This window comes from Nannobrachium achirus (genome assembly GCF_963921795.1).
Source record: "Nannobrachium achirus genome assembly, chromosome: 13".
Taxonomy (NCBI): Eukaryota; Metazoa; Chordata; class Actinopteri; order Myctophiformes; family Myctophidae; genus Nannobrachium; species Nannobrachium achirus.
The window spans coordinates 10,846,674-10,859,157 of NC_137833.1; the positions used below are offsets into that span (position 1 = coordinate 10,846,674).

Consider the following 12,484-nt stretch of genomic DNA (forward strand, 5'->3'; position numbering starts at 1 on the left):
TGAAATGGGAAATTCTGCATAATGAGTAGGCTACTTTCTACTTTTGGTACTTTGGTTAGGTACATGTTGATGCCAAATTGCCAATACTTTTGGTAGTTTCCTCAGAGAAAGCCTGGTGACGCGAGATTGAGACTTTTACTTGTAACAGAGTAGTTCTACATTGCAGTATTGATACTTTTACTAAAATAAGAAATGGGAGTAGGCCTATACTTCCACCACTGTAAATAGTGCTCATGTCATGTGTCTTCTTTTGGGGGGTTATTGTTTTCATGGACCAACAGGTTGCTTGCTCCTCTCGCAAAAACCTGGCAACACTCCTAGTGGTGTATTTCCAAGATGGCGACCAGCCGCGGCCGGAGGAGCGCTCGCGCCGCAGACACACACATCGGAGGCATTTAAATAACAAACAAAAACACTCCAAAAACAAGCGTTCTCAGAGGATTCCACGGACACGCATCAACACACTATGACACGCTAGAAATAAACGGTACGCTATCAAAACACCCCCCGCGGTCTGAACGTTGACGCTATTAATGGCAATGTGGAATTATTATTATTAGCCTACAGCAGGCTAACATGTTAGCCTCCTCCTCCTCCTGCGGGGACAACAGCGACGGGAGGAACCGCGGAGGGAGGAACAGCGCCCGGCGAGCCGGGCCGACGGGGCAGCGCTCAGCGCCGGGCTTCTGCCGAGGACGTGCCGGTGACGCCGCGGCCCTCGTTCTGGCTGGGGGGACCACCATCACCACCACCAGCGACTAGTGGGCCGACTGACATGATGATGATGGAGCCGCCGACGACCGAGACCGAGGAAGAGAACCGGGGGGGAGACGAAGATGAAGGTTTGACACTTAATAACAAGCGGTGCGTTTCCCTTAAAGACTGCAGCGTCCTCCTGCACAACAGCACACACCCGGAGGAGGGTGACGGGGTTCGTGGGGATGATGTGGACCCGGCGGGGAGTGAGGAGGAGGAGGAGGCGGGGGAGGAAGGAGAGGATCACCCGGGTCAAGTGGTGGAGGAGGTGGAAGGTGAAAGAGAAGCCGGCAAAGGTCGTGTTTACGTGACCGGCAGCAACAGTAGGAATGTAAACAGAGACGCAGGCTGCAGCAGCAAGCCGCTGCGGGACGGGAGCAACGCGGTGGTGTTGGATTTGGTTTCATCATCAGCGACGCCGCCGGGGAAGGAGGAGGAGGAGGAGGCGGACGGGAGGAAATGCCTCGTCCAGGAGGAGCGACCGGTGCGAGACGGAGTCAGCCGGGTTAGCTCAGACGGAGACCACCTCCTCCTCAACGGATTCACTGAGTCACCGGAGGAGAGGAGGAGGTTTATGGAATCTCTGGAAGACCGAGTAGCGGGTGCGGCCGAGGAGGCAGGAATGGCAGCTCCACCCATGGTTCTGTCTTCTGACGTGGACCATAGGAGTGTATGGGCTGGCGAGGACGGGAGCAATGGAGGGGACGGGGACAGGGACACCCCAGGTGCAGACTGTGTTGACACTGAGTCCCTCCTGCCCTGTGAGCTTGGCAATCACCCGGGGAGGAACTGCGCCGGTAGCACGGCAAAACCGTTTCCGGTGCCCAACGGGGAGGTTGATGACTCGAACTGCTGTCTCGGGCCGGGCGGGGACGCGGGGTCCCCCTCGTACGATCCAGACTGGGATGCTCTGATATCGGAGCCCTGGACAAACGCTGAGTCTGAACCTGCGGTTGCTGTTGGCGGTTGTTTGTGGAAGGAAACGATAAAACTAGCAAACGGCGGGTTGCACCTTCCGGGCGCGACGGGCGCCGCCGCACGCGACCACCCCTCCTCCCCCTCCTCTTCCTCCGACTCCGAGGAGTGTTTCTCCCAGAACAGAACGAACGTCCCCTTCGACGTGGTCTGTGTGGTTCAGCGAGATTCGAACCGCCGACCGCCGGTGGACGGAGAATCGCCGGAAGAAGGCGTAGCACCCGCGGACGAGGAGCCCGTTCCGACTCCTCCTCGGCTCTCACTCCCAACTTCCTCCCTGGTGGAGGAGGAGGAGGAGGAGGCATTGGACCCTTCCTCTAAGGAGGGCCCCCCTGCTCCTACCCTGACCCCGGATGATTTAAGTGCCAAACCCCCCTCGTCTTGTCCGTCGACCCTCTCCAACCTCACCATCGACAACCGTGGCGCAGAGCCCAGCCCCGGAGGAGGAGGAGAGGAGGAGGAAGGTGATGAGGAGGTGGACTCGGAAGAAGGTAGGGGTGGGCGAAATGGTGATAAATATTGTTGAGACGATACATGTCTCCATGATGGGGCGGCATAGCTCAGGGGTAGAGAAACCGTTATTAGAGCACGAAGGGTTCCCAGTTCGAATCCAGGCTCCCCCTGAGTTAATGTTGAAGGGTCCTTGGGCAAGACTCTGAACCCCTAATTGCTCCCGGTGAGTAGGTTGGTTTCCTCCGCCACCGGTGTATGAATGTGTGCGTGAATGGGTGAATGTAATGCACAGTTTATGATATTCATTCATATCTGATATAGCCTGTGTAACTCGTTTCTAGCGTTTATTGTGTTACTCTTTGGGTAAATCTGTACATTTCCACCTTAGTCGATGCTTCATATCCATTTGGGTCAATCCGAGAGCATGGTGTGTTTATATTTTTAACACAGTTCTTATATGCGGTGATCGCAAATTCCCCAATGGCGATTTGAATACAAAACAATACCAGCATGAACCCCGTAGAGGGCGACATTTCACGCCATTTCACGGAAGTGACATCACACTTCGCTACTGAATAGCATATACTCGTGATACAAAGACTCCTGTTGAATTGTTAATACAGAGATTCCATTGCAGCATTCATTTAAACCTGCGTTTTTGTCTATATCAATTGTTCTCAAACTATAAAATGCCAAGGTCTCCCATTAACTCAGACAGTATACAAATCCATTTGGTTTCATTTTTCTACTGTCAGAGTTAAATACTTGTAAGGATCAATTTAGACCTCCCAAAAGGAGCCTAGAGAGTCCCTGGACCCCACATTGTAGGACCACTGGTCTAAATGGCCTGTTACTCCTTTTTCTTTTAGTTTTTGTTACCTTGTACTGTAGGTGGTTGTAACTCGAAAAATAAACATAAAAACCAACACGAAAAAGAATCGTGATAACATTGTGTATCGTGATACAGCTTGGGAATATATTGTAATATTGTATTTTTTCATATCGCTCTCACCCCTAGAAGAAGGCTACGCAGACTTCAGCCTGCCGCTCTCCAGGCCTCAGAGCTTGAGGACTAGCAACCTCCCTGGCGTCACAGTGTCCCACTCCCTGAGCTGCGACGCCACGCCGCTCTCCCCCGAGCAGGGGGGAGGCGAAGGAGGAGGGGCGGGGGGCTTCTATTTCGGAGGAGAGGAAGGGTTCGAGGCCGGCGGGCCGGGCGGCCGGCGGCAGAGTGCCCCTGACAACCTGGCGGAGCAGAGCGACGCCTCGTCGGAACACAAGCTGATGCCAAAGAGGTTCGGGATCGCCGACTTCTTCACCAGGTTAGATTGACAAGACGCGTGCATGCATGCACGCACGCACGCACGCACACACACACACACACACACACACACACACACACACACATAGAGCCTGCTGTTGGCTTTGTTTGTTGCCATGGCTACCCTTTCTGTCAGCCTCAGTCAATCTCAGAATACATGTGTCTCCCCGGGGAATATACAGGGTACACTCACTGGCAGCAACACACAGCTCTTCACATACAGTACAGCATACACACACATTCACGACAGAAACGCACACACGCACGCAAAGCAGTATGATGCAGTGAGACACCTCAGACCTGAGTGATGCAGTAAGGCGCCTGATGCAATGAAACACCTATACGATCTTGCAGTGAGACACATGTACGATGGAGTGAGACACATGTACGATGTAGTGAGACATGTACGATGTAGTGAGACATGTACAATCTTGCAGTGACACATGTACGATGCAGTGAGACACATGTACGATCTTGCAGTGAGACACATGTACGATGCAGTGAGACACATGTACGATGCAGTGAGACACATGTACGATGCAGTGAGACACATGTACGATGCAGTGAGACACATGTACGATCTTGCAGTGAGACACATGTACGATGCAGTGAGACACATGTACGATGCAGTGAGACACATGTACGATCTTGCAGTGAGACACATGTATGATGCAGTGAGACACATGTACGATCTTGTAGTGAGACACATGTATGATGCAGTGAGACACATGTACGATGCAGTGAGACACATGTACGATGCAGTGAGACACATGTACGATGCTGTGAGACACATGTACGATCTTGTAGTGAGACACATGTACGATGGAGTGAGACACATGTACGATGGAGAGTGAGACACATGTACGATGGAGTGAGACACATGTATGATGCAGTGAGACACATGTACGATGGAGTGAGACACATGTACGATGGAGTGAGACACATGTACGATCTTGCAGTGAGACACATGTACGATCTTGCAGTGAGACACATGTACGATGGAGTGAGACACATGTACGATCTTGTAGTGAGACACATGTACGATGGAGTGAGACACATGTACGATCTTGCAGTGAGACACATGTACGATGGAGTGAGACACATGTACGATCTTGCAGTGAGACACATGTACGATGGAGTGAGACACATGTACGATGCAGTGAGACATGTACGATGCAGTGAGACACATGTACGATGCAGTGAGAGACATGTACGATGCAGTGAGAGACATGTACGATCTTGTAGTGAGACACATGTACGATGCAGTGAGACACATGTACGATGCAGTGAGACACATGTACGATCTTGTAGTGAGACACATGTACGATGCAGTGAGACACATGTACGATGCAGTGAGACACATGTACGATCTTGCAGTGAGACACATGTACGATGCAGTGAGACACATGTACGATGCAGTGAGACACATGTACGATGCAGTGAGACACATGTACGATCTTGCAGTGAGACACATGTACGATGCAGTGAGACACATGTACGATCTTGTAGTGAGACACATGTACGATGGAGTGAGACACAATGTACTATGCTGTGAGACAGACGCCTGTGCCATGCAGTGAGACACATGTACGATCTTGTAGTGAGACATGTACGATCTTGCAGTGACACATGTACGATGAGTGAGTGAGACACATGTACGATGCAGTGAGTGAGACACATCACACATGTACGATGCAGTGAGACACATGTACAATGCAGTGAGACAGACGCCTGTGCCACGCAGTGAGACACCTGTAGAGAGGATGTAAACACTGTTTAGTCTAATGGTTTCTCTTCAGCTGAGAGAATGAGAGGGGGAAGAGGGCGATGTAATTTGAGACGTGGCATATGTATGCTTTTATTGTAAAACGAGAGAGAGAGGAGAGATGTAGAGAGAGAAACCAGATCACATCCTCTATTTAATCATGCCCCAGTTCCACTGTAAGCCATCTGATAGTTTCTCTCTCTCTCAGTTTCTGTCTCTCTCTCTCTCTCTCTCTCTCTCTCAAAAAACGCATGTTGCTTCTCATATGGTCTCTGTCGGGTGGAAAGCTTTTACTAAAAGAAAAGAAAAAATGGCAAAAGCAGCAAATCTACAAGCCCCAAAAAGCTTTGGCGCTTCCAGATCCGCTACTTTTGATGCTTTTGACTAGGGCTGTCACGATATGACATTTTACATGACGATTAATTGTCACTCAAATAATTGGCGATTAACGATTTAATTGTGTTTTTGTCGTTGATAATTACATTTCTGTTTGGCTTTTAGGCTTTGAAGTTGTACATGGTAGATATGACACATAACATAACATTCACGATTATGACAAAATAATTGCGATAATGTCAAATAATCACGATTAGACGATTATGTAATAATTGTGACAGCCCTACTTTTGACTGGGGGGCACAAAAAGTTAGAATATGGAGATGAGAGGTTTCTGCAGGGTACAAGTCCCAATTATTTGGTTTCAGTTCCTCAACATTGAAGCAACATTCACAACAATAACAAAAGGAGAATAATAAGTAGCAAGTTAAGAAATAGCTCAAGTATGTTGATGGCAGATCATGGCACCCTGAGGTGCTTTGGAGGTGCTCTGTGTCTGCATTGATTGGTGCTACATCTAAATATGATGTATTTACCTTTGGGGAAATCTCAATATTTTCATTGATTATTGTTTCATTATTTTGACTAAGGGTTAGGTTTTAGGGTTAGGTTTAGGCATAGTTCTACTGAGGTTAGGTTTAGGCATAGTGGTTAACATTCACCAGGTTAGCATTCACCAGTGTCGGCAGGTTAGCGTTTCACCATGTTAGCATTCACCCACGTCAAACAAATGTTAGGTTGAAATATCGACACCTGTCGGGTGGAAACCTCATATGTTCAAAACTGTTACTTTTCAGGATCAGGATCCAAATTCCAAAATACCAAAAGTAGCAGATCTTCAAGCTCAAAACGCGTCGCTTCGAGCTTGAAGATCTGCTACTTTTGACGCTTTCGTGTGACGCTGTAGTGTGATCAAAGCAGGACGTTAATTTACGTCAATCGATATGTACGCAGCCCATGCTGGCGATTAGTCGATGTTTTTTTATTGGATGGATGATCTTCTATTGCCGTGGTTCTCAGACTGTGGGTCGGGATGGGGTCCGCTCAATATGCAGACGGGCCGCTGTTCCAACTAGCGTCGGCAGGTTAGTTACATGTCACGGTTACTGAGGTTAGGTTTAGGGTTAGGGTTAGTTTTAGTGTCGGCATACCGGCCCGTCGGCATATTGATGCGGACCCGGGTCGGGGGACCTCCCAGAGAGTCCCCAAATTATTTTGGGGGTGTGAGTTCAGAGAGGTAGTGGGGGTCCTGGTTGTTGAGGGCCTTGTATGTAGGAGAGGAGTGATCAGTATGTGTTAGACTGTGAGCCTTAACACTTATAGATAGTGTAAGTCATTTTCCTCTGTTGAAATGTGTGTTAAATAGATTCATATTGTGATTCTACTCATTGCTATGCTGTTTTCTTTCTTCCTTTTTTTCAGTAACCATGGTCTCCCTGTCTCTCCAGCTCTTTTGTAAACATTGCCCTACCTTAAACAACTTTGTAAAAAAACATAAGCTCTTTAGCTGTGCGTGCGTGCGTGTGTGCGTGCGTGTGTTTAGGAAGACAGGCAACAGGCCTATAGGATAAATCTCTCATAAACCTGATCACATTCACCAGGGGCAAGTAGCTATTTCATAGCCTGTACTGCCATTGGGCCTGTGGATGACTGGAAGTGCTGGTCATGTGGTAGCGTCTGAAACAGGTCCTCAGTTGTGCACTTGTGCAAGCATCTGAAACACTCCTCGTTGTGCTGGCGTCTGAAACAGTCCTCGGTTGTGGTGGCTAGGATTGTCTTTGTACAATTCTGTGACCTTTATTTTACCGCCACCAGATCTGTTGCATTATGACCTGAATCAGTGGTTCTCAAAGGCGTTTTAATGCAGAATGGACCTTGCGGGTCCACTTGGTTTCCATTTGTACATACCTGTAACCCAGGATCTCCATTTGGAACCCCCTCAAGGGACGAACCCTGAGAGGGTCCCTGGACCACACTTTGAGAACCACTGTCCTCCAGGCTGTATTTTGTGGTTGAGGTCAGTTGGTTTCCCATAACTGATTCCTCTCACTTCCTCCTCTCTGTCTCTCTCTGTCTGTCTGTCTGTCTGTCTGTCTGTCTGTCTGTCTGTCTGTCTCTCTCTCTCTCTCTCTCTCTCTCTCTCTCTCTCTCTCTCTCTCTCTCTCTCTCTCTCTCTCTCTCTCTCTCTCTCTCTCTCTCTGTGTATGTGCCCCCCCCCCCCCCTTCTCTCATACTGTATCTATTTATATGTTTATTGGACAGGGACAATACACAACACTATGTATCAAGTTATAAAAGCATAATCATGGATCCGTTGAATTGTATGTTGGGTTTTCTAGCCCAGGCTCTCTTTACAACTATCAACCTAATTGAAACAACAAGACTCCAATGCAATAGGTACGATAAGCAAGAAGCTCTAATCTAAAGAATTACAAAAGCATTACCAAAGTATTGTCTTAAAACTTACGTCTTAAAATAATATATTTGCGTTTCTGTTGTTGTTGTTGTTTCAGTAGGGAATTGCACAAATGTACCCCCTTTACTGACAAAGATGGTGGTTCTGTGCTTTGCTACCCTGGAGTTGCCATTCGCTGATCCCTTTGTGGTGACTCTTGGACTGGGCAGTGGTGTAATAAAGTAACTAACTACAATGTTTACTTTGCTGGAGTATTTCCATTTTTCAATAATTATACTTTTACTCCACTACATCTCAGAGGCAAATATTGTACTTTTTACTCCACTATAATAGTATAATTATTTGAAGTTACTTTGTAGATTTTGATTATTATTATTATTATTATTATACTCAGAGCAGGGATCTCCATACATGGGCATAAAGTGTCACGTTGCGGCGCGCTGTGAGCTTGTAGATCGGCTATGTCTTGGCAAACGTTCCGCCCCAGGATAATGGATGTTGGGGATATTTTGATTATCGCGATTAATATATCGTAAATCGTAGTTTCTTTGGTCACAATAATCGTGACATGAAATGGTCCCATCCCTAGTCCACATCCAGCTCTTCCATCCACAGACACTGTGTGTCTATTTACAGATCACCCACAGCCTCCCCTTTCACACATAACTACAGCCTTTTGTTGTGTGACTGACAGCCTGAATGACTGGCCTGACTAATTGACAGTTGTGTGTTGCCTTAGTGAGAGACACACACTCTCTCTCTCTCTCTCTCTCTCTCTCTCTCTCTCTCTCTCTCTCTCTCTCTCTCTCGTTGGACTCTGTCTCAGGCTGGCGGCGCGCAGTGTCGCCTCTCCATTTGGGAACAGAAATGAGTGAGAGCGTGCGTGTCGTGTATGTGTGTCCACGCACGCGGGTGCACAGGCTACTCGACTGTGTGTGTGTGAGAGAGAGAGCGAGGAGAACAAACAAAGTCCCTCTTCTTCCCTTTCTCCATCAGACTGAGACAGGAAACAGCCATTCACTGAGTCTGAATACAGGAAGTCAGGAGTTGAGGGTTCAAATCCTCATCTGGGTTTCATTTCATGTTTTCTTTTTCTTTTGGTTTCAGACCTCAACAGCTGGACACACTGTCACGCTCTGCTGTCTCAGCAGACAGACGGGCAGACAGTAGGGATGAGACGATATGAACATTTTATATCACGATTATTGTGACCAAATAAATTTGCCTGGCTCCAGCCCCTGAATCGCGAGACACTCCCATTAAAACATTTGTTTAGGCGATTCAGGGGTCTGGTGACTCTCAATGGAGAGGCTTGCTCGGTTGAACATCCTTACGGCAAGTTAGCGTTGTTTCGACTTGATGACGCGGGGCTTCTGAGCAGCGTGGTTGGGGTTTTCCAAGAACTCATGTCTAAATAACGCAGCGCCGGATCATACACATTCCGAAACAAACAAAAGCGGCATCGCCCGCTGCGGTAACATGCGATCGTATCGATCTCGCTATGAAACATCAGTATCAGACATGTTTTACTGTGTTTGATTAATAGTTAGTAGCGCTCCTATTCTGCCAGTTTCTTTGATTAGCAAGTAGCAGCAGGTTAGACAGCCACATAACAACACCAATATGGGTCGCTTAACAACAACGTCATCTGCTTTGCTACTGTTGTGATTGATCAGGCGGTGAACCAATCGCAGAAGACTGCCACTTTGGCAACGCCCATCCCAGAAACGGCTGTAGTAGGAAGGGCTTTCAGACTGAATAATGGAGTGAAACGAAATGAAAATTCATGCTGAGTGTCAGGCTACAAAGAAATTATGATTTGCGATATTATTGCGATAATCAAAGATCCACAACATCCATTATCCTGGGGCGGAACATTTGCCAAAAGATTGCTCCAAGATCTCCAAGCTCACAAAGCCGCGTTGTGACCAATTATAGAGGGGTTAAATCGTCCTGAGCTCTGCAAATAAAAGGCGAATTGATCCCAGTGTATGGCGGAGGACGATTTCACCATAAATTAAATCTCCTCGTGTCCTCGATGCGATTATTGTGAGTGTTTTTTTTTTTATCACGATGAACAATAATAGCGATTACCGTCCCATTCCTAGCAGATGGACAGATATAGAAGACGACAGTCGGAAAGACACAGACAGACAGACAGTTTGGCAGACAGGAAGGCAGCTGGGAGTCGCCGAGACTTGATATGAAAATAATTAGTTATGAAAATGTTATTCAACACGCCTGGCCTCCATATTGTCCATAAAATAACACAGTTTCAACAGCATGCAGGATCCATATTCTGTTTGTTCGCTGGAATGGGATGTGATCGCCCATACTGAGTTGTCTATGTCCTTGATTCAAATAATATGTTCATATTATGTGCCGTTTGAGAGCTCCACATTCCAGCACGCACACATGCACGTGTGTACACACGCACGCACGCACACACACACACACACATTTGCTTTCTCCCTCATTCTCTCATGATTTTCTCTCTCTCACTCACTCTCTCTCTCTCTCTCTCTCTCTCTCTCTCTCTCTCTCTCTCTCTCTCTCTCTCTCTCAAAGTGACCCAAAGTTTGGTCTCTAGAGAATCGATCTGGGAACTTATTCTGTCAAAATAAAAGAGAGAAATCAAATATGTTTTTGCCTCGAGTCTGCGGACATCACTTCCTTTTTTCTTTTTCACTTAATGGCTCCTCCCCTTACTTGGTCCACATCCTCCAGGGGTGCTTCTGTTTATTCCTGCTAACTACTGAACGCTGCGTGTTCATGGCAGTGGTGTGTCTTCCTGAGAGATGACTGGAGCAGTGGTTCTCAACCTTTTCAGGCCGCGACCCCCAAAATAATCATATTTGAACCGGGGACCCCCCACCCTGACGAGCACTAAGAGTTGAGGCATTAGATTTTGTATATCAAGGTTCTATTGTTAAAATAGTAGATCGACTATAGAACAGGACTAGAGAACAGACACTACTATTTTCACAATTTCTGCTTCTAATATTTGAGCTTGTAGATCTGCTATTTCTACTATTTTTTATGTTTGAACATATATGAACATTTTTCATCATTTAAACGATTATGACGATTATCAAAAAACAATGGCGATTATGTCAAATAATTGCGATTAGACGATTATGTAATAATTGTGACAGCCCTACAGGGCAGCGGTGTCTTCTTGAGGGAGGACTAGAGAACAGACACTACCTTGGGTCTGGGTGGCGACATCTTAAGCGTGGCTGGCTCACTGTTTCTGGGTCACATCGCTGAAAGGTTTTTATTGTCCATGTCTGCTCTCCAGTCAGCTCACATTGCCCTGGTTCAACTGGTTTATGTAATGTCAGTTGTACTGGTTTCACTATGTCTCTGTCTTTCTCTCTCTGTGTCCTCTCCAGGAGTCTAGTCTAGAGTCTCTCTCAACCTTTTCAGGCCGTGAGCACCCCAAAATAATCAAATTTGAACAGGGACCCCTCTGCCCTGACAACTAAGCACTTGGAATTGTAGGGGTTGAGGCATTACATTTACAGTGAGACTCGCATCCACAGATAAATATTGTGAAGATAGCTGCTCTACGAGCTCACGCGAGGCATTCTGAGCTTGTAGATCGTCTATTTAAACAAATATATTATTTTTGCAAATCTTTTGTTGATTACTTTTGATGCAATAATGGTCTTTTTCTTTTATTTCTTAAAGGTATTAAAAATGTCTATAAAGTCCTTAAATTGTCACTTCACTGTCATCTGGGGACCCCTCCCAAAATCATGTGCTGGTGACCCCCTGGGGGTCCCGACCCGCAGGCTGAGAACCACTAGGAAAGCCAAAGAGGTTTCCATGGTTTCTCCATATCTCTCCCTAGCTTCCGCCGTGGCCTGAAGACTCAACTCTTCAGACTCCACCTAGGCCCATAGCACTTACGTAGCACTCACATACCCTCAATGACCATACATGAAAACTAGATAGCATTCTTAGGTTTTATATACAGTTTTTTACTGATCAGTTGCTTGGCCTAACTGCATTATCTTTTCTAGATTGACATTTCTATGCATTTGATGTATTGATGTTAATGTCTTGATATATTACCTTGCCTATTGTATTGATGTATTACCTTGCTTATTGTAAGTCGCTCTGGATTAAGATCGTCTGCTAAATGCCTACATTTTAAATTGTCATTTGTGTCTCTGTCTCTGTGTGTTCTCCAGGAGTCTGTTCACTAGGAAAGCCAAAGAGCCCAAGGTGCCTCCATGCCAGAACGCAACAGGCTGGCGGCTGTTTGGGAAGACGGCCAAGGAGGACGGCGCTTCCAGTCCCACCTCACAACAGGTACTGTACACCACACACACACACACACACACACACACACACACACACACACACACACACACACACACACACACACACACACACACACACACACACACTCTCTCGATCTGATACTTTTGATGCCTTTGTGTGACGCTGTTGT

The 12,484-nt window shown here is 47.0% G+C and overlaps 1 pseudogene across 1 annotated transcript in view; it reads left to right on the plus strand.

Moving 5' to 3' along the window:
* The first annotated feature begins 775 nt into the window (after positions 1-775).
* LOC308297138 overlaps positions 776-12,484 on the plus strand; it is a 33,117-nt pseudogene continuing 21,408 nt past the window's right edge. The window contains exons 1-3 of the transcript XR_013963369.1: positions 776-2,222; positions 3,203-3,506; positions 12,222-12,342. The product of XR_013963369.1 is annotated as an uncharacterized misc_RNA (transcript). The remainder of the gene's footprint in view (positions 2,223-3,202; positions 3,507-12,221; positions 12,343-12,484) is intronic.